Source organism: Eubalaena glacialis, chromosome 9 (assembly GCF_028564815.1).
Source record: "Eubalaena glacialis isolate mEubGla1 chromosome 9, mEubGla1.1.hap2.+ XY, whole genome shotgun sequence".
Taxonomy (NCBI): domain Eukaryota; kingdom Metazoa; phylum Chordata; class Mammalia; order Artiodactyla; family Balaenidae; genus Eubalaena; species Eubalaena glacialis.
The window spans coordinates 23,416,655-23,435,625 of record NC_083724.1 but is presented as its reverse complement, the minus strand read 5'-3'; the positions used below and the strand labels follow the sequence as shown (position 1 = coordinate 23,435,625).

At 42.3% G+C, this 18,971-nt stretch overlaps 1 protein-coding gene across 3 annotated transcripts in view; it reads right to left on the bottom strand.

The window, feature by feature from the left end:
- The window catches only part of LPAR1 (lysophosphatidic acid receptor 1), a 152,905-nt gene extending 138,388 nt beyond the window's left edge, over nucleotides 1–14,517 (bottom strand). The window contains exon 1 of one of the 3 annotated variants that reach the window (XM_061201047.1): nucleotides 14,180–14,517. The gene's annotated coding sequence lies outside the window, so the exon portion shown is untranslated. Of the gene's footprint in view, nucleotides 1–13,085; nucleotides 13,204–13,467; nucleotides 13,530–14,179 lie in introns of those variants that run through there. The other 2 variants (XM_061201045.1, XM_061201046.1) reach the window with 2 other exon arrangements.
- Between the last annotated feature and the right edge of the window lie 4,454 nt (nucleotides 14,518–18,971).

Below are 18,971 nucleotides of genomic sequence, written 5' to 3'. Positions count from 1 at the left end.
CAAAATAAGGAAATAAAAAATAAAAATCCTAACACAGCAATAATTCCAAACCATTATTTAAAAAATCACTAAGAAGCTATGAAATGCTCATTCAGTCATCAGATCTCCACTTACTAAAACTTAACTTCAGTGTTCTACTTTCTCACAAATTATGCATAGTTACTAGATTGGTAATTACACTACACAGGATTTTTTTTTAATCCAACCAAAACTACTTCTCCACATCCACACAGAGCTTTGTACAGTTTCTACTGCAGAGCATACCTGCAACAAATGCTATTATTATTTAGTAATACACAAAATTGCTATAATACAAAACTGCTTCAAACACACTGGCACCCACCTCCCCCAAAACATTCTTTCTATTCCTCTTTGACTTTTGTCAAGTGGAAAAAAAGCCACAAACAGGAAGGCCCACTAAGTATCACAAAAATGCCAACTCATCAAACAAAAAGGTCTGCCTTCCATCTGTCGTTCACTTCCAGTACTTTATTTTGCTTACATTACTCAGTTCTTCCATGACTCTACAATCCTGCACACATCCCACCTTGACCCTTCACTGAGCTAACCCCTTCTCATTCTGCAGATCTAATCAAATGTCACTTCCCTAGGGAAATCCTGTATCACCCCAAAGTCAGATGAGGTTCCCCATTTAATTTCTTCTGAAACTCCCTGTGCTTTTCCTTTGTAACACTCATCACGTTTGTCCATATATATTTGGGTGCTCATTTGGTCAATATCCTCCTTCCCACTGGACTCTGTTTCATGTCCCCAGTGATGATCACTGCTTTATTCCCCACTCTAGTCCAGCTATTAGCATAAGAACTGGTACCGTGCATATCATAAAGACCTGTAGAAGAATGAATAACCCTAATTCCACATAGAACAGCAACAAACTAGATCAGTGTTTTTCAAACCACCCTTCACAGCCAGACCAGTGTTTTCAAAACTTCTAAATTATGACCAACACTTCTTTTAAATGAAAACGAACAGATTATAACAGAAATGGGGAAGGGGGATCATGTTTATTATATGTAGTAAGCTGCATGAAACTGTCATTTTCTTCATATATATATGACCCTTTCTAACTATGGGTCATGGTCCAAAAAGTTGGAAAGCCACTGAACTGAATGTCCCAATACAACTCCTCCCAACTTCCCACCAAAATGCTCAAAAAGGTGCACAAAATGGCAAAACTGGCAGCAGTACTAGAAAGAGGCAGGGAAAAGCCAAAATCTAGGCATTATTTCCACTAACTCTGTGAAGGATGGGTAAAAAGAAAATTCTTGAACCACATGAATCTGAAAGACTCACGCTGCACCTTTGGAAATTCAACAAGTCAGATGCTCTGAAGAATGCAGAAAAAATTCTGAGTCTAACTCAGGAACGCAGAAGATACAACTGGCCAGATAAAGATGAGGACATGCCCCAACTACATGGGAGGCACCTTTCAAACTAGCATAAGCAAGGGGACCCCAAGTGCAAATGAGGGTCAAAACTAACTAGAGACACACACAAAATACTGCTGCAGATTTTATTACAAACTAGAATACAAAAGTCTAAAGTCTATACTTAAAATTTAAGCTATACGCTGAAATATATATATTGTGTATATATATAAATATGATGGAAATTGAGAAGCGGCAAGAAGGCAAAAAAAATAAAGGCATACTAAATTCTCTGTTGTGCAGAGAGTGGGAGGAGTGGGATCAAAAGTTATTCAGTTCTTTGACTTTGGGAACCAGAGAAACACAGAATCATGAATGTATTTGGAAAACAAAGATAATCACTAGTAAAGTGAAAACTAGATTTGGCCATTTAAAAATAGTTTATATATATGAAACAAATGATACATAGAAAAAGACAGAAAATAAAGTACAGAAAGCATATTAGATTGAACCGTAGGAAACTGCCATTTTTATAGGTCAAAAGCAGTCAAATAACAATTTCATATGACTCAATCCATCAACAATGATAATAATAATGTCAGCTAATTTGTTCAGTGTGCGAGGCACTTTTAAAGGATTAATTGAAAATTTATGTATGCATGTTGTTCCTTTACAAATAAAAAATGTAGTCCTAGAGACATTATGTAATTTATCTGAGGCCATGAAGCTAAATACTGGTGGGAAGAAGTAAACCAGTGCTTTTCATAGTACCTCTCAGAAAAAAAAACTTAAAGAATTAAGGTCAAACATATTGGCCATAACAATAAATATTAAAGGAATAAGTTTCCCTTTGAGAGGTATGTTAAAATCCAATTAAATGTTGCTTATAAGCAAAAATATATGAAACAAAATGACAGACACCAAAAGTTTAAAATCAGAAGGATGAGTGAAATTATTTTAGACAAAGAAAAGAAGAAAACACTGGCAACATTAATATCAGGAAAAATAGCAGCATGTAGTTCCAAATGCATAAAGGGTTATTTTATATTGATAAGCATAATAAAGGCCTAACAGTAATCTTTATGCATTTAATATTATGTTAACACATAGAAATTGCTATAAAGAAACTGACAAAAGCCCATTTGTAGAGAGAGACTAAAGGACCATTATTATCAGTCTGTGACAGCTCAAGTACAGAATCAGGACACAGAGGATATGAATAATATTACTATAGTGGCTGAGTTAGTAAACATATCTGCACTTGTCATCTGTAGAAACCATGCTCTTTTCAATCCTCAGGGCACAGAAATCCCTAATAGACAATAAGTAAAAATTGTACAAACCTCACTTAATTACCATGATAAATAAAACCAATAATTTATGCAAAAGTTTATATGTAAACAATAAAGCAATATTCAGCCAAGTCATACTGAGCCGCTAGTTGCATTCCCGATAAAGTCAGGTATTAACAAAAATGTTTACTTTCCCTGTACTGTTTTAAATTTTTAGTGATTATATTAGCACAAGACATAGAAGTTAAGCTATCTTCAGTTTTTTAACTGCCACCTTCAGACTTTTATATGAAAATTCCTCCTCCCTCAATAATGACTGACTCAAAATTTAAAATAAAACACTGCTCATTATTTCAAAATCAATGAAAATAAAGTCATGTACGTCAAAGATGACAACAAAGTTGATCAATGTCTACTCTTTCATTGAAAACAAATGACCTAATATCAACTCAAGAAGTGAGAACCAGAGTTTTGTCTATTTTCTTGATTTTTTTCTCCATCAAATCAGCCCATCTTTTTCTTTAATCAATGTCTCCCTCCTCTTCTATTCTCACCTCCCAGTTTCACTAACGTATTTGAACTCACCTTTCAAGCCTCCACATAAATGCCACTTTCTCAGAGAAACTTTCCTCACCCTCGCAGACAAGGTCACCCTGCTTTCCTCCCTAATTCCAATTACACTTGGAGTTACTTGTTCAGAGGCTGTCTCCTTCACTAGATTGTAAATCTCACGCAGTCAAGACTGTGTCTTATTTACTATAACATGTGGAGATGGTAAATATATTGATTTTTTTATTCAAAAAATTTCAGTTCAAACAAATTTTTAATTCAAAATATTTGAGTTCTACGTGCAAGGTATTACCCTAAGGGTATTACACTGGGAAAACAGCAGTAAATAAAACAGGAATTTTTTTTTTAATTAATACTTTCCCTCATCAAAGAAGTAAAAACAATATAAATGCAATGGAGAAGAAAATATCAGGCAAGCTCGGTAAATGGGAAGGGTTATACAATGTTAAATGTAGTGATAATTAGAGAAGGCCACACTAAGAAGGTGACATTTGAGTTAAGACGTGAAAATGATGACAAAGCAACCATATGGATACCTGGAAACAGAGCATTCCAGCAAGAGGGTACAGTCGATGGCAAAGGGCTAGAAACCACAGTCTACTCTGTAGATAAGTCCATACATGGTTCTTGTTTAAAGTAAGGATAGAACTCTGGGAACATGAGTACCTAAAGATGGGCAGAGAAGCACAAACTCTTAAAAGAATAAAGAAGCAAATAGAGATAGGAAATGATTAAATATGATACATATTAAATACTGTGACTATCATGTGGTCAATGGAAAATTAATGTAAAAGATTTTAATGGCATGTGTACTTATGATACAAAGCAAAATGCTATAAATATTCAGTAAGATCAAATATTTTAAAAACTGCAAGAGTTATCCCTGAGCAGTGGAACTATGGATGAGTCTCCTGGACTTTCCAGATTCCAAAATGAGCATGTACTGTTTTTACAACTTTCAAATGGAAATGAGTATAATTTTAAAGAATCATAATGGCGTAGAGAGAAAAAGGCTGAGAACAGATTATCTTTGCTCTATCTTACTGCAAGAAGGCATGCCAATATCATTCCCTGAAATGAAAATATATTTTTAACTGGAAAAGATCTTTTTTTTTTAACCAGGTAAAGAGCAAAGTTCTACTGTATGTTATTTTTAACCTTCATCAAGCAATTAAAGCTTAAATTTACTTGACCAGAGTTTATAAACCCCCATGGCAAACTTGCTGGGGTTTCTCAAAGTCTGGGCTTTAGGCTAAGAAGTTTTTCAGCTTGTCTTTTATTACAGTGATGACAGTAATATGATACTCAATGCTGTTAGTACAGCAGTAAACTAAAACTATATTTGCAACTCCACTCAGGCCCCAAATCACCAAGAATCTTCCAATTCTTTTCAGGATTTTTTTTTCCTTTGCTGGAACGGATTCTTTCGGAAGCTTTTATTCATCTCAAAGGAACATCAAACTGAAACTCCATCTCCTTTGTATCATACCAGGACCACCTCATCAGAGAAGCCATGGTGGATGTTCACTGAATGTTTGACAACCTACAAAACTATTTTAAGCACCTGCTGGATAGAAAAAGTACCTGAAGAATCAAAATATGACTTAACTGTCCTTGTTAAGACACCTAGTACTTATATCAATGGGAGAGAATCCTTTCACAATGTGTTCGGATATCAAATCATCACATTGCACACTTTAAATATCTTAGTTTTGTCAATTACACTTCAATAAAGCTGGGAGAAAATCTTTTAAAATAATTTTTTAAAACCCACTGAGTATATATCACTTTTCTCACTCTAAAACTTCTCTCCAGCTTATCACATAAATTTCACTGGTATTTACTCTGACATATAACAAGTACTCCTAAATACTGCCACGCTTTAGCTTCTCAGCTAAGTTGCAAGCTCAAATTTCCAGCTACCAGCTGAAAATCTCTGCCTCTTTAGTTTTAGACATGTCTAAAACCAGCATGCCTCACTGAAACAATCCTCATAGTCTCATGCCCCTGCTCTCTGCTAATGGCATCGACGTGCCCTTTTTTGTCCCCAGAAGCTCCCTGCACCCTTCTGTTGGCCCTTTAAGACTGACCCAAAGGGCTTCCCTGGTGGCGCAGTGGTTAAGAATCCATCTGCCAATGCAGGGGACACAGGTACGAGCCCTGGTCTGGGAAGATCCCACATGCCGTGGAGCAACTAAGCCCATGCACCACAACTACTGAGACTGTGCTCTAGAGCCCACGAGCCACAACTACTGAGCCCGCGTGCCACAACTACTGAAGCCCACACGCCTAGAGCCCATGCTCTGCAACAAGAGAAGCCACCTCAATGAGAAGCCCACACACCGCAACGAAGAGTAGCCCCTCCTCGCCGCTACTAGAGAAAGCCCACGCACAGCAACAAGGACCCAACGCAGCCAAAAGTAAATTAATTAATTTAAAAAAAAAAAAAAAAGACTGACCCAAAGCAGACTGCCACTCGGCCACAAATTGTAACCCATCACTCACATGCAGCTCCCGGGCCTTCGTTATGACTCCTCTGCACGGAATGAGCTTCTCAGCCCACTTGCCCATTGAGGCCAGAAACCTGCTGCAAATCTTTCCTCTACTCCAAGGTAGAGTCACTCTCTCCATCCTCAGATATTCAGATGGGACTTTGTTTAAACCTCAGTTTACAATATTTATCACTGTCTGCGTGATCTCAGGCATTTGTATCCATGACTCTCCATGTTTAGGAGCTGGCTGAGAGCAAGGAACCATACTTTCTTGGTGGTTGTTTTTCCTTTTTTAATTTTTTTACTGTGGTGTCCTCAGCCAAGCGCAGGGACTGAATCTCATAAGCGTGCAGAGATTTTAGCTGCATGAAACTGAACTGACAGGGTCTCAGATAAAGGGAGGAGAGCACAGATCCTACTGAATTTGGAAAAGCCAAGTCATCCTGCCCTAGCCTTTGAACCTTTGGGTCTCTGTGTCTACTCAGAAAGAAAGCAAGCAGTTCTCTGTGGAATTATAATAAATACCGGGTACAGAATGAATTCCTCCTTTTCTCGACATGACAATAATCCCTCTCCCAACAAATCATAGTCCCAGATGGCAAAGCAGCCCCTTAACAAAAGGCGATTCTGTTTCGGCTGTGCTTCTCCCTGGGTAAGAACTCTCCATCCTTATCATCTGCTGATTGCCGACTGCTGGGGGGGCCTCGTTTAATGCTCCCATAATGAAACCTGCCTATAATGAGTAACTCCCCCTATCTGCTCTGCTCTAGAAGCAGTTGATAGGCCTTCCCCAGCTGCCTTGCTTTGCACCTAACAAAAGGTTCGCAGATACCCACCCCGTACTTCTAAATGCCCCTCCTTCCCTCGCCAGAGACCCGGATGAAGCAGAGTCCTGGTGGAAATAACATTCTGGGGCAATGATGTTTGTTGTCTTGGTTGTCACGCAGCTGGAAATCGTTTTCTTGTTTCCCATTCATAATAGCCCAACCTTCCCATCTCTGGGACAAGAACCCTTTTTTTTTGTTCGTTTTTGGGGTTTTTTTTGGCCGGCCACAGGGCTTGTGGGATCTTAGTTCTCCGACCAGGGATTGAACCCGTGCCCCCTGCAATGAAAGCGTGGAGTCCTAACCACTGGACCGCCAGGGAATTCCTCATAGCACGCTGCACCGATTCAGGAAGAGCCATGCAGGCTCCTAGGACCTCAAACGTCTGGCCCACGGTGGCAACCTCAATCACAGCCTCTCTAAAACGAAAAGAGGCAAGAGAGAGCACATGCACGCACAGGCACATACCCCACATGCATCAATATATATAAACACAAACATTAGGTTTGTATAAGCAAAAGTACAAGTATGGAAGGCTATGGAACAAATTCCTGACAGAGGGGTTGGTTACATCAGATGGGTAAGCTAGAAAGAGCGGAGGGATATTACATTTACTTTAGACACATCTGTATCATTTGAATCATTACAAAACCCCCATCTTTCTATAAATGAATGCAGCTATCTTCTTCTGGTGAGAACACTTTCCACTGTGCTCATACCCGAGTGACTTAAACAGGATGAGTAAAATGCATTAACGAAGCAGAGTTCACTGTGGCGTGACCTCAAAATAGGTCTGACTTCCCACCAAGGCTAGGTTTGGATTATTCTAGGAAGCAAGTCATCAACTGAATATAGAACCTCAAACACAAATTGGGTCACAAGTAAGAATATCTGAAATGAGAAGGAAGCAAGCCAGGGCTACAGATAAGACACAGTTATGTCTATCTCTAGACTTGACAACTAAGAGGTTAATCTGGGCAAAAAAGTTTCAAGTTTATAAAACGAAAATGAGAATACCAGGATCCATCTCTTCTCATCTTGTTAAGAAAAGCGAACTGACCTGAAAACACTGGGCCTAGTTTGAAGAAAACATTCCTAAAGTTGAAACTCAACAAACATGCTCCATATCTGAAGATGTTTCAAAAGAACTTCAGTCATGAACATAATATGATAGAATGCAAGCTCCTCGAGAGAGGGGACCTTCCGTGTCTTGTTTCCTACTGTTCCCCAGTACCTAGTAGGTATGCAACAAATATCTACTGCATCTGGAATAAATGAACAAATTAAAGATTAAGGAACAAGTAAACGAAAACTAGAATTAGCAACCAGATAATATCAGTGCCTATTCTTATTTTACAGATATAAAAAGAATGGAACTTTGACTCATTCAGCAATAACAACACTGGAAATTAAAAGCCTCTTGATTCCCTCTATCTTGATCACCTTTTTCTCTTCTGTGTTTCTTGGTTTATCTCCTAGGTTCCTCCCAGATCTTAATCTGCTAGGAGCCTTCCCTCACCTTCACCCCCACCCCATGCCCCCGAGGGTCAGGTGCCCCTGCTTGGTGCTCCCACAGTGCCCTGAGCTTATCTCCCTCGTCACACCTGTTACACTGAATTGCAATCATCATCTGTTAATATGTCTGTAAGCTCAGCTCCTGCTGGAGGGTAGGAATCCTGCCTTATTCATCCCCACTCCCTGCCTCCATCTAGCACCTAGCACAATGCTTGGGTTATAGCAGGCGGTCAGTTCAGTGCTGCTAGGGGTAGAACAGAACTTGTTTCCTCTGCCACCAAATCATTTCTCCTTCCAAAGAGCCAGGAGTATCCTTCTGTTAGGGCCAAGTTTCAGAATGAAGGCAGCTTGGGGATTGGTCAAGAAGAACCACTTAAACATAGAGGAAGAAAGTTGAGTATAGCAGACTTACATGAAATCGAATCCAGTCTATTGTTCTGAGATTTAAGAAAATGGGAAAAAAGAAAACTTGCTAAAAAGGAATGGTTCACAGTAGCCCTCTCTGTATAGTGAATCCTAAACCTTAAGAAGCCAAGGCACACATGATGGCCGTAATGAACAAAAGTTCCTTTAACAACAGTTTCAACCTTGGAAATCCCAGCCCAAAGAGATCTATAACCAGGTTTTATTAGTCCAACTTTCTCTCTTTCAGAGAAAGAGGCTGGTTTTGAAACCCCTTTCCTTTATCTCCATATTAAATAAAACAAACACAACCTGATCTACCTCATTCAGGCTTACACGTATTTGTTTTAGCACTGGACTAAAGTTAAGAGTCTGCCCTGTCCTTACATCACTTTTTTTTAAAAACAGTACCACAAAAATCAAATAAATTATAGCCTAAATCCACGCATGTAGTAAAATAGTCCTCTCATTTCTGAAAGAAATTTGAATGTTACATGAACTTCAAAGTTGAAGTTTCTACAGTACTGATCAGATGACAGGAGCCAACATCCAAGGATTGAGACAATTTTCTTTGCCCCACACCCCCAGGTCAATAATAGTAACAACAACATTACTTTGAAATCATACCAACCTGCTGGAAAAAAAAAAAAAGCCAGGGAATTTAAATAAAATCACCAAAACCAGCACTCTCCCTCCCCCTCCTAAAAAAAACAAAAAACTTTGAGTTACTTCAACTTAACTAATTTAATTAATTGATTAAACGTGCCAAACCCAAGTTCCCTTGCAGAAGATAAAACAAACTGCTGGGAGGATCATTCATTCAAATTGTATTCAGAAGACAGTAAAAAGCAGCTGACCTAATCTCCTTTCATCATCTGTCTCCTTGTTAGCCCAGCACCTCCAGATTCGAAGGCAATTAGAAGACTTACTCAAATCAGCTCCACCTTTGACATGCAGCTGAAACGCCACCCACTCCCACCTTTGACACAGAGGTATTGCGGTGTGAGAGGAAACCTCCAGAGTTGCTGGAAGTCTCTCGCAAATGGAGCCCACAGAGATTCTTCCTGTCTGAGAGATAATGACCTATACACCTTCGCTCTGGAGAGTTAGGGGAAAGAACAACAACAAAAGAGGCAGATGACCAGAAAGGAGGTTGTCAGAGAAGTATTCATCTACAGCATTGGGCAAGCTACTTCTATTGGAGGTTAAACTTAATAAAGGATCTTCGTGGTTGTGTCAGCCCTCACTGCAACACCAAGGGTGCTTCTCCCCTCTCCCCAACATCACCCCCTTACCTTTTACAAGGGCGTTAACCCCATTTCTAAACTAATAATAATTCTCATCTGTGCTGCAAATATTCAACCATTGTGAAATACTATGTATAACATAAATACAGTCAAGAATGTCGGTTGCCATTAGATTCACGTTTCAATTAGCATTAACTAGCAGGCCCTTCCCTAAACAAAAACAAAACAAAATGCTTTCTTGGTCAGCTCTGAGCCTGGAGAGCAATTTTAACCTACATGCTTCAAGGGCCTCACAAGGTCCAGATGTAACACAGTAACATCATTAATTTTCACTAAATTAAATTTCTCAAAAGGCCACTATCAATTTGGGGGCAATATGGGAGAAGAAACTGCATATTCTTTATTCTGTAACCTTTCTATAATCTGGATAAGCTGGCAGCAGTGCCCTGAAACTCACTCGGCATGAGTTACGAGGGTATGTAATGGAATCAGGGCCCAGGCACCTCTCAATCATTTCAGCCCTCTCTATGCCCAGTATTTGTGACTCAATGTCTTCCTGCGTTGTGGGGTTAAACCATACTTCCCCCTCCCTGTCCCTAGGTAGTACAATTCCTTAAAATAACAGCCAAGGTCTCCACAATTTATCGCCTTGTATCTTTCCAGCCTTCATTACCCCGGACTCCAACTATATAGTTCACTCCCCACCATTCATCTTTTAAGAGACACATCATTTTCATCCTTCAAGTCCCTTTTGTGAAGTCTTCCCCAGAGACAGAATTTAATTTTCCATTCCCTGGCATGCCAAGTTTCTTGGATTCTACAGCTGCCACTTAGTTATGCAACCCAGCTGCTATATATTGAAGTTAGCTGCATCTTTTCCCTCTGTACTGCAGCTCTTTCTAGAGCTTCCCTTTTCTCATCCTTGTATCTGCCACTGTCGAAGGAATTCAGTAACTGCTTATCCAATTAAAATTTCCTCCTTTTCTCCCAACTTTCTAAGGCATCCATAATAGCTCTCCATGAGATAGCTAAATAACACTACAGGGATTTGGAACATAGCGTGGTATGTAAACACTAGAAACCAAATAAGATGCTGAGTTAGCAAGGCCAGAGCAAGCTTTCAGACTTTAAACCAAGTTTTATCACATCACACTTCACTTTTAAAATACATCATGTTCCTCAAGTGTGTATGCATATAGGTACCAAAAAAAAAAAAATTAAAGAAAAGGGAGGCAGGCCACACATCAAGCACAGATATCAAAATCATGAGCTCAAATTAAATTTCAGGTCTTGTTATTTGGACACTTAGAGCTTCCCAGTGAAAATGATACAGTATATTCCGCCCAGGTTGCAACTTTCCTTACTAAGCATTTGAAATAAGATTCTCCTGCCTAAAAATCATGAACTTCAGACTGACTGTCATTATGTATCAAAAAGACTTAGCAAGTGAGAGTTTTACTTGCTTTGAATTTTCCAGTAGGTCTAACAGTCAGAACAGATTCAGTAAAGCCTTGAGAAGTCTGTGGTAAAATCTTCTTTTAAATCAAATTACTTTTCGGAAAAGATTAGCTTCAAATAAAAACAGACGTTTCAAACTCAGGTGTTGAAAGGGCTGCCACTTACATTCCCATCTCTGGTAACTTTTCCCATCACTCGCAGAGATTTCTGAGACCCACTGAGTGCCCTCAGCACTGGGCAGCAGCTCGCCTCTTGAGAGACAACGATGTAAATGGGAAGTTGGGCAGGTCAGACTACAGACTCCAAGTCAATTTTAAGGTTAAGTAGCTCACCCACTTTAATAAATAATATGGGTAACGGACGACTGACTGGGGTGAGGTGGGGTGGTATTATTGTTGTCCTTGTGCAGGAGGAAAGAAAAAACAGGGGAGAACCGACTCCCACCTCCAGGTTCTTCTCCCTCCAGGCATCTCCCACTGCTGCTTTTCCTCAACCCTCTTGGCCTTCCTGCCCTCCCCCTTACCTCCCAGACTAACAGTTGACACTTCCCTTTACTCTCTTCCTACCGTTCTAACATGGGATAACCACCCTCCAGTTTGTAGTTATGGGGGGGGGAGCTGGAAGGACAGCAGAGATGATCAAACCCCTCCATTTTCCAGATGAGGACACCGAGAAGGAGGACCAGCTGACCTAACCGGCTAAAGTCGCACCGCTAGGGGACGTGGTGTGTCTGTGGGCTCAGATTATGATAACCCAGTCCTCCTGCCTGGCCCCTCAGCCCGGCCTTCCCGCCACACACTACCTCTTTCTCTGGCTACTTGGCTTCTTTATCCTCAAATTAAATGGTATCAAGAAAAATGCAGCCTTAACAATGCCGATCGTTACTCACAATTTTGCTTTTGGGGCAAATATGCTCTGGCCTCCCCAGAACTGGAGAATCAAGGGCAGAAACAAATGGATGACATTATGCATGTGTGTGTTAATGCAATTTAATTCGGTCCAAATAGCCATAACTTCAGTACACACCCTTTTTCCTTGAGGCTTACTACTCTTATTTGACAAGGGAATAGTTTCTTAGGAGAATGAACTTGGCAGTTTTAAACCAGTACGGTCTCCCTCTAACCCGAATTGCAAGCTTTGAATAACAGACCTCCTGCTTCACAGTTACGCTTAGGCTGGGCAAACGACACTTATGCAAATAGGTGAAAAACACGGACTGTTAAAGCCCGAAGAGGATTTTGCTCTCATAACTGCAGTCACCTGTTTTCAAGATTCATGTTTGTAAATATGTATCTATTCCAACGGGAAACAACGCGTTTATAGTGAAACTTTAACAAGCCAGCGCTCGCTGGAAACCCACATTTACGAAACCTCCATGGATTTCAACAACAAAAAACAGAAGTAGCAGCAGAAAGCAGCAATCTCAGGCCCCAGACTGAAGGCAGCAACAAGTCCTGGATACCGTCATTCTTACACATCAAAGTCCAAATGGCAGCAAAGAAAAACAAGAATAAATGGGTAAATCCATTCACAACAAACTAGTCCTGCGCACACGCGCGGGCACACACACACACACACACACACACACACACAACGAGCCCGTTTACTTCAAAACCACCAACTCAAAGCCAGGTCCCTCCCTTGCCTTAAATTCCCCAGTTACTTGATAAACGTGTTTGTTAGGCGTCCGGACAGAAACTTAAGTTTAAAGTCCTCAGGCGGGGAGAGACCGCTGCGTGGCCGGTGAGAAGCAAGTGGTGGGGAAGCTCGGCGCTGCGGGGCGCGGGGACCCCCGGCGGTCCACGTCCACCGGGACGCGGCTTGGGGGTAATGTCGAGCGCCTCCCGCCTGCCTGCTCGGGCCCCCACCCAGACCCAGGTAACCGGAGACCACCTACGTGTCACTTGGGCGGGTCCCGGCCGCTGGCACGGGGCACAGCGTGGGCTCCGGGGAGCGCTGACCCGGTTGGGAGACGGGAGGGCCGGCGGCCCGGGCGGCTGCGGCCACTTCCCTCCCGGGGCTCGATCAACTGGTTGGCTGGGGAGGCCAGGAGAGCCTCGCCTCCTGCAGGTCGGCCCGCGAGCATGCACACCCACCCACACCCGGCACAGGCGCGCGCGTACACACACACACACACACACAGCCACAAAGCCCGTCTGCCGCAGGACAGCGCGATCCCAGCGCGCCGTTTGGCGGCGGAAGGGACCCGGCGAAAGCTGGCTCAGCGCTCAGAGGGCACCGTCCCCTCGCGCCACCCCGCGCCGCGCCTGTCCCTTTACCTGCGCCCGCCGCCGCCGCCGCCGCCACCGCGCGTCCGGCTCCCGCCGCCCCCGGGCTGGCTTCAGGCTGCGCGGTCAATCCCCGCAGCCCCCGCCCCGCGGCCCGCCGAGCCCGGCCCTCCGCCCGCCCCTCGGCCGTCGCCCGGAGCGGGGCCGCCCCCTGCGCCCACCCCGCCGGGGTCCCGCGCGCGCGGCCGGGAGGCCGGGGAGGGCTCGGCGGCGCCGGGGCCCAGGCCGCCCGAGATCCCGGCAGGCTCCGCTGGGGGACAGGGGCGTCGCGGCTCCGGGAGCGTCAGCCGCCGCTCGGCCCCGACTGCTCCGGCTTTGGCGCGCTGGCAGGGCGGCGGGGGAGGGGGGCGCCGAGGGAGGGCCGCGGGAGCAGGGCGGACGCCAGCCCCCTTCTTCCTCCGCCTTCTTTCTTTTCTGCAGGCTCCACGTAGCACAAGTCAGCAACTCCCACACCCCCCGACTCCCTCCCCCTGGCTCATTCCCTTACCTGGCGCGACGCCCCCAGAGCCCCTACCCTCTGTGCTCCTCCTCCCCCATCCAGTTGCCGGACTCCCCGCCCCGCCTGCAAGGCGGGGGCGGAGGGTAGCCCAAGCCTCCCATTCATCATCTTCCCACCGCCCCCCACCCGGATCGGACCCACCCGCGGCTGGAGACCCACGGCCTCCAGCTCCGGATCCCCATCGCCACCCGCTCCCGCGCTCACCTCTGCGACCGACAACTTGCGGGACTCGGGCGGGCTCCCCTATACGTTGCATTTTCATTTTGTCGCTCTTCTCTCCCCACTTGAAAAGCTCTGGAAGACATCGCAGGGCCCGCAAAATCCCCGATGTCTGGCCTCTCCCGTAGTTCCGTTTCCAAACTTTCCCGGAGGCACAGAGTTTCTCCCAGCGCAGCCTTCAAGTCGAGGCTGCAAAGAACGCAGAGTCAATTTTGCTGCCGGAAAGGTGCACACGTTTCCATTTCTGAGTTTTCGATTGCCTGGGTCTGCAGACCAACGCAAGTGTGACTGTGCTCCCCTAGTTCTCCATATCCATGATTATAAATTTCTCTTCCGCTTTCCCAGTGTAACTTTGCAAGTGCAAACTACAAATTTAGAAGAGTAATTAAGGGCGGGGAACACACACCTGGAGGTGTGGGCGGGAGCGGCGCAGGACTAAGGCCTTGGGGATGGTTCTCGGGAAAGTGGCGGCCACAGAGATTCGCCCAGGTTCTGGAACAACACCCGGTCCACCGGGGGGCTCTCCAGCCGCGCCACCCCCTACCCACCTCCCACCCTTGGCTTCCTGGAGTGTTGGCAATTCTCTGCCTCTAGCTCCACTCCTAAAGCCGCGACACAACAAAAGTAGCAGCTTACAAGTAAAAACTGGGCAAACTCTAGCCTGAAACGGCACGTGGGGTCTACGACAGCAGTATGTCAGGGAACTTGGCAGGACTCATACAAGTACATATAAGAAAGAAACGCAGAACCAGGAGGGAGGGCTGCGTTGGTGGCGGTCACTCGGTAACCTTGGGCTTCGCAGAAATGAGAGGTCACCGGAAACCGCACAGGGCGGGGAGGGGAAGACTTCTTGGTGGGGATGGAAACGTCTCAAGCTTCCAGTGAGGTCTGCTTCCAAGAGAACGTGACCGTCGCCCGCAAGTGACTGCTTCGAACCTTGACTGAGTTCGTCTTGCGGATTTCACAGGACGCTCAAAGCTAAACCCTGACTGCTCATCCATTACTATCTGAAGCTGTTTCCTTTTTCAAACAATGTATCAAATCCCCTTTGTTAAAAAATCAGCCTTAAACAACTCTGCTTCCTCTCCTTTCCTACCAATTTATCATTTATCTTATAATAATCCATTAAAATGTGAAAAAATAGAAATTTTAATACATGCACGGTGCTAATATGTTCATTTACAGCATGCAGAAATGCATATAAAAACTCTCTTATTGCAAAAATAATGAGAGCTGATCTTAAACTCTAAAAAGAAGATACCAGGACAAATAGGAAAATGTCCACTATATAATCTAAATATAATAAAAAGCATATATTGGTTAGAAAAGAAAGACTATACTGAAAGGGACTTTTGTTTTCCACCATAGCTCTACCCACCTCAGAAAAATCACTTAGCTCATTTTCCTGTCTTCTTTCTACTACACGCTCTCTGTATTTACTGTTGGGTTTCTCAATACCAAAACTTCTATATCTAGTAAAAAGAATATTTTAAAATTTTATTTAAAATAATTAAATTATTATATTAACTATAGCAATAGTATCAAATAATTAATTAATTTACAAATTAATTATTTCAACCTTTCACCCTTCCTCATAAATCAAAGATAAAGTGCAAATGAGTTTCTTGCCTACCACTCAGCTTGAATGTTTTCCCAGGATATTGATTTTACCTCTTACCATCTTAAGGAATATGGTTGCTTCTGCTTTGACTATATATTAACTGCCTTAACTACTCTGTGGTCCTTTCTAACATCAAATGAGGAGTTCTGTCCACAGAACAAGAGTATTCAAGAGTTCCAAGTTATTTGCTTTAAAAAACTTTCTTTCCTCTTTATTTGGCCTACCATGGCCTAGAATGAATTGGAGAGCAAAGTACAAGGTCAGCCTGGACGGACCTGTCTCCCTGACACATGTGGACCTGTCTGAATGAGACTGCTCTTCACCCAGTTTTAGTTTAATAACTTTAAAATCAACTGTAGGTTGTATGCCCAGTGTAAAAGGAGAGAGAAAATGAAATCCAATACAGAATCCAGTTCAGCACAGAGATTAATCCATCAAAACTAGTATTGTGTTCCAAACGAGCCAGTTTTCTCATCTGTAAAATGGGATAATAATACTAATAAAGTCTATTTTATCAGGTTCCAGGTTGCCTTTAACAAAGTAAGATAATATATTTGAGCAGGCTTCTTCAAACACAACAGTAGGTGATGTTATTTCAACAGAGATGCAGAAGGATACCTTGATATACTTTAATGTTTTTATCTGTCTGTGGCCCCCTTGTCATTCAAACTGATTCCCTTTCTTGGATAGTCATCTTAATGCTTTCTGTCCTAACCTTTCTCTCTTATCCTCTGCCAAGCAATGTTTCTCTAGATCTGTTTCTTCAAATGACTTCACCAGAGCCAGAGGCCCAAAGATAGCTGGTGCTGTCAAACATGAGAAAAAATATTTTCAGCAAAATGAAGAGAATTTGAATGAGGAGTATTTCAAGTACAGTTTACATTAATATCTTGATAACTGTAGACTTTGTCAGATTATTGCTGTTATCTAGTGGTCCAAGGACTATAATTTGCAAAGCATTTAGGATTGAAACATTGGCTGTCACTACTTTTGACTCTGTTATTTGTTCAGAAGGGTTTGCTGGTCATGCCAGTTCCCTCTGCCTTCCCACATTACCTTCCTTCTGGCAAAAAGCCTTTGAAATTTTCTACTAGAGAGTAATCAAAACTATCAGCAAAAAGATCTGTTGGAAACTTTCCCTCCAGTCTGTTAATGTAGAGACTGATGCAGAGAAGGTATTCCGGTGAAACAATGCCCTGAGAGAATTCAGCCTGCTTGGGAAAATTTTTCAGGTGCCTCTCAGGCAGAGGTTTCTTCCTTTTTAAAATGGGGTATTTATACCTCGCTGCTGTTTTTCCCCTTGACTAGAAAGAAATCATTCTCCTTAGGAAACCTTTCTATTTTAAAAGGCCAGTGGCAGAGGTGGGTGAGGTCAGCCCAATGTAGTAAAACTAAAATAGCATAAAATAAAATAACACTCTTCAGGGTAGAAGTGACATAAAGAGACTCTAGGAACAGAGAGTAGAAGATGGGATTGTGTGTGCAGCAGCCCTGTATGAGGACCAGACTACAATGAAATGAAAGCCCTAAACAGAGTGACTATTTGCTCACCTTTTTCTTATCACCTATTTCTGCATGAATAATCTGGGTAGTGTCTGAAGTAGATCAAGGGTGAGCAAATCCTTTTCCTGTAGTTTCCCTCACCCAAATAAAAAGATTTTGATCTAAAAGATTTTGATCTAAAAGATTTTGATCTAAAGAAGGGGAGGGGGGAAGAAAATGAAGAAAAAAACATATATGTGTGTTATATGTATAATTTTAGAGCTAAAAATAGACTTAAATATCCAAAAAATCATAGAAAGGGTCACAAAACAAAAAGTTAGTTCTATAAAACAATAATAAAATTGGTAAATTTCTAGTAAGACATAGTGAGGAAAGAGAGAAAAGAAACAAGACTGTGAATGAGATTATAATTATAGTTTTGAGACTTTTTTTCCTAATACTAACAGAATGTTGTGAGCATTTTTAAAACTTAGCTGAAATAGATACTTTTTAATAAGATGCAAATTACAAAACTTTATTGAGTCAAACAAATTAAAAACATGAATATATTTGTAACCATTGAATAAATTGAATTCATATTTCTAAATCTGTCTACAAAAAGGGTCAAAAATTTGGTGGCAAAGATTTACCAAATCTTCATAGGTAATCTCTATTCAAATGATTTCAGAGAAAAAGAAGGAGAGCACCCCAATTATTTTATGAGCTAATAAAATCTTGATGCCAAGATCAGACAAAAAAATAGAAAGGAAAATTATAGACCAATCTCAAAAGGAATAAAAAATTTTATTCTTACATATAATCAAACCAAGTTCAGCAATGTGTTTTTAAAAAATACATCACAAGCACATCAGGCTGATACCATAATGTAAGAATGGCTTCATATTAGAAAATGTAAAGAAATTTGCCACTCATTTTTCTTAATCTCAGCAAACTAGAAAAGGGAGGAATTTCCTGAACATGATAGAGTTGCTACCAACAACCTAATTCTAGAAGCATTATTCTTTTTTTTTTTTTTTTTTTTTTAATAAATTTATTTATTTTATTTATTTATTTTTGGCTGCACGCAGGCGCGGGCTTTCTCTAGTTGCGGCGAGTGGGGGCCACTCTTGGTTGCAGTGTGTGGGCTTCTCACTGCGGTGGTCTCTCCCGTTGCGGAGCATGGGCTCTAGGTGCGTGGGCTTCAGTAGTTACAGCGCATGGGCTCAGTAGTTGTGGCGCACGGGCCCAGCCGCTCCGCAGCATGTGGGATCCTCCCAGACCAGGGCCCGAACCCATGTCCCCTGCATTGGCAGGCAGGCTCTCAACCACTGCGCCACCAGGGAAGCCCTAGAAGCATTATTCTTAATGTTAATTCATTAAATATTTTCCTTTTAAAGTAAGAAAGAAAACAAGGATCACTTTACCATTTCTATTCCACATTGTACTAAAGCACCTTGCCAGGATAATAACACACACACACACATACACACACACACACACACACACACACACAAATTGGAAGATATAAGGGTTGGAAAACAAGAAAAAAATGATTTGTAGATGATATAATTGTCTTCTGAGAAAATTCAAGCAAATCTAATAAAATATTAGAACAAAGAAGAGAGTTTAGCAACATTGTTGAATACAAGATCAATATACAATGAAGCCACAGCC